The following is a 4,176-nucleotide window of genomic DNA, read 5'->3' on the forward strand; positions in this document are numbered from 1 at the left end:
GAGAGAGAGAGAGAGAGAACCAGAGAACCTCTGGTCATCAGTACAACCTGTCCCCTCCGTCACCATGTGCACTGCAGACCCGACAGCCACGGAGAGAAAGATCAAACCGTTGCCATGGAGATTGTGTGTTCGCCCATGCTCTACACTAGCAACTTCCTCCCCCAACGCCCTACCTCTTCTAACCCTTTCCAGATTTCCACTGCCCTCTCCTCCTCCTCCTCTCCTCCTCTCCTCTCCTCTTTTAACATTTAACATCTCGAGATGAAGAATGAGGATCTGAACGACATGTTGAGAAGTTGAACTGGATAATAAACGTAACAGAGACGAGCAGGAATCGAGCTGCACTCGTACGTGTGGGCGTCTCCGGCTTTCCTGAATCTCCATCTTATGTGTTTCATGACCGAGGGACCTTCAGTCGGTCACCTGGCTGCTCGGGAAGACGCTGCGGACTGAAGAGGAACCGGGAAATCGCTCACAGTTATAATTCTCTATTTTCTAAAAACATTATTCACGTCTGACACACCAACAACACGTTACGGTCACGCGGTAACTTTTCCGATCCTTCGCTCACTTCAAGTGCATTACACTCATATCTGCACAGCGTGTAACGAAGAGCTAAATCCCAATTTAAACACTCGCAGCTTGAGTCAAAGCACACAGTATGGGCCCCTTTAAGGCTTTTACATCACTGAACATATTCACTAAATCAGCCCAGAGAGCACAAACCTCTGAATATCTGATGATAATAACAGAAAATACAAAGAGATTTAAAATGTGTTTATTTAAAGTAAAAGCAGCACTTTGTGGGAAAATGGGGGGAAATATTTGAAAATGCACTTTTATTTTGAAATATCTTTTTTTTTTTATTATCCTGCATTAAAAGAAATGAACTCACTTGTTCCTTCGGACACACCCTACCTTTCCACCTAATGTCTCTGAACTCTGGGATTTCCTGCTGACTATCAGCCAAACAAACTGCAAACTGTCTTCTTGCCTCAGGTGACGGCGCAGCCTCTTTAAATCTAAACCAATCACTAAAGCTTCAGTCTGGCCCAGACTTGTATCTCTGCTCTCTAGAAATATAACACTACTTACTCCAGATGTTCACGCTGATGTTCTTTACATTTGCTTTCACTTGTTCTCTTAAACAGGTGTTTTTTCCAACCTGTGGACTTGAACCACATTCTGCAAAGATGACCTGAGCAGCTGCCTCGATCTCGACCGATGAACCTGAGATAAGAGACATTTACTCTCCACCAAGAGTCACGATATTGTACGTACAGTATCTTAGTTTCCACTTGACACAATGAGTCAACAGTGGATGCTTGAAATCTGAGACATTTCCAAATGTCTGCCGTTCATACAGTGAAGTTTTTAAACCCCGAACAAGATGTTAAACACGGGCTGCAACTGTTTGTGAACCGACACTGTCGTTAAATGTGTTTAATACAAAGCTCTCTTCACACGGAGCGACGTAAATACAGCAACTTACAGTCAAAACGCACATTCAAGCATCATTTCTCACTGAACGGGGGTCTGGAGTTTGAATCCAGCAGCCTGATCCAGTGATGTGCTTTAGATATTAACAAGTACGAGTTACGTAATATCAGCAGCACTCGCACACTAACTCAGCAGATCCCATTCAGTGTCGTTTCCAGATCATTAACCACAGAACGACGTAAAGATCTGAAAAGAGTTCCTGCGTGCCAATTTGCATCGAGACGGATCAGACGGCGAGCGGTGGTGACAGGATGCGGCTGACGTCCTGTTCTGGTCTACGTATCACACAAGTTAACATTTTCCAAAACCTCATCGAGTTGTTATTTATAACTTCGCCTTTCATCGGGGTTTTTTTTTGTTTTTTTACTGACTTTTAACACTCTTCAGTCGGGGCAGCACAAACGCAGTCGCTTCTTACATGAAGAATAATCAGAGCACTGCTCATAAACCGCAGTATTAACGCTCGCTCTCTTTTTTCTTCCACCTGTGACAGTGGTGTCCTCTGCCATTGTCCCTCGCTGAATCTCCTAATTAGAGAGCGTCTGAAAGGCTTTCTTACAGACGCAACGATCTAAAAATACCGTCTGGGTCTACACCTTTGAAAACCTGGTCAAATCTCACTCCGCTAAATAAAAAAAAGAGGCCTAGTTTTGGTTCTGGTAATGACTCTGTAGCAGGTTTACGCTGACAGGAGCCAAATAAACATCTCTTAACAAACCAGCCTGAAACTCTACAAAAGGAAGGACAAGTGAGGAGAGGATGGGGGTCTGCTACTGTCCCTGCCTGAGAGAGGGAGAGAGGGAGAGAGGAGGGGGGAGGTCATTGTAATGCAAATGTTACTGGCTTGTCTGCTGTTTGTGGCAGGAAATTTAATTAGCAGTTGTGTAGCTACGATACAAACAGGTGGAATGTGAAGAATGCTCCCGATGACACACACAGACGGGCTGAAAAACATTTCATCTCACGACGAGCTTCAACTTGTTGCCACAGCACGAGGGCCAACCGGTGGCAGCGTTTTTTATTTTTTTTGAGAGGGTTTATGACTAGATTTGTTTCTTTGTATCCTAGCAGCGCAAACGATTTCCAAAAGTCGCTGTAGCTGGAAGACGAGACGCGAGAGTCACAAGAACGCTTGGAAAACTATTTTCCTTTCAACAGATTCTTATAAAACAGTCACTTTAAATGAAAAGCCCTCCACCAATAAACGATTTATGAAGATTATGGAGCTGAAACACTTCATGTGTACAAATGGCACTATTATTTTCCACTTAACAAGCCCCACAAGGCATTCTCCTCTCAGTTCTCCTGCTTTGGTCTGTGGTTTCCTGACATGCTTTTGACTGGAGTTAATATCAGACAATGAAACCTGCAGCTCAGTCAGCACAGCGGGACGCAAACGCAACTCTATACGAACCCGACCCGCTGTAAACAACAGTGGGTCGGGTCTGTTTATATCTGCGGCAGGCTGCTGGACTGAGAACTTCTCCCCGAGGCGACAGTAGGCCTCATCAAGATAAGCTAAATAAAGCACGAGCAAACACACACACACACACACACACACAGAGAACATGTGACAGAAAGCTGTGTCAGGTCACCCGCTGCCCAAGAGACCTCTGCAGCTGTCCTATTGATAGCCGAACTGTACTACACACACACGGGTCCATTGAACACTCAAAATGGCACGCAGGCGCAAAATCACAGGAGCGAGACGAGGGGCGGCTCAAAAGAAGGACGTGAAGAACGAACATCGGAGTGGCACTCGTCGCCGACACGAGCCAAAGCACGATGGCAGATAAATCTACCTCCTCTTCTTCAATTATCACTGCTATTATCTTCATCTTGCTTCTTTCTGACCAAACCAAAGCTGCGCACTCTTACCACAAAGGGAGGAGATGAAAATAACCTTTTAAAAAGACTTTTTTTTTTTTTGTTTATAAAGAATAACGGTTTCGCCCCCCTGGCCCACTTTCTTTCCATGGACCGCGGGTGTATTTGTGGTATCAAGTTGCCATGTACATAACAGTGTTCACCGCTCACATTGGGGGTGGGGGTTGGTGGGGGGTTTACACACAGGGAGTTTCAGCGCAGTCATCTCTTTATTTTCTTTTGTGGCCGAGTTCAAACCGATTCAAGCTACGTTTCTCCCTCCCACACTTACTCCGGGAGACGGGCAGTCCAGTGGGCGTGGTTTAAATTCTTCCCTCGAGCTGCGCGTGGACGTTACGTTTTAATATAGATATTAATTATGATTTATTATAACCACTTTGCACACCTGCTTTTTTTGAGCCCCGTTTTCACCTAAAAGGAAACAGATATGGGGGTTGCCCATCAATAACACATCCACCTAAATGCAATCACTCAGCTCTCTTTCCTTTTTAAACAAGGATGAACACTTTATGTAAATACACATTTTTGAAAGTTATGAATAAATTAATTCATTAGCAGCGAGCAGGGAGAGGGGTGTTAATTAGGGAGAAATGTTCATTGCCTGGCCAAAGATCCTCCCGATGCCTTCAATAGCAAACACTACAAGATGGACCGCAGCACCTGGACAGCTGTCTCTGAAAAGATAGTTCATTTAGAAATTGATAATAAAGTTCCGTTCATCCTGACCAGTTAAATCATCCATCGGCCAAGGGATCTACAGAAGGAGAAAAAAGCGTATAGACAAGAAAT

The sequence above is a fragment of the Morone saxatilis genome, unplaced genomic scaffold, assembly GCF_004916995.1.
Source record: "Morone saxatilis isolate NCDOM2014 unplaced genomic scaffold, NCSU_SB_2.0 Contig12, whole genome shotgun sequence".
In the NCBI taxonomy this organism is placed as follows: Eukaryota; Metazoa; Chordata; class Actinopteri; family Moronidae; genus Morone; species Morone saxatilis.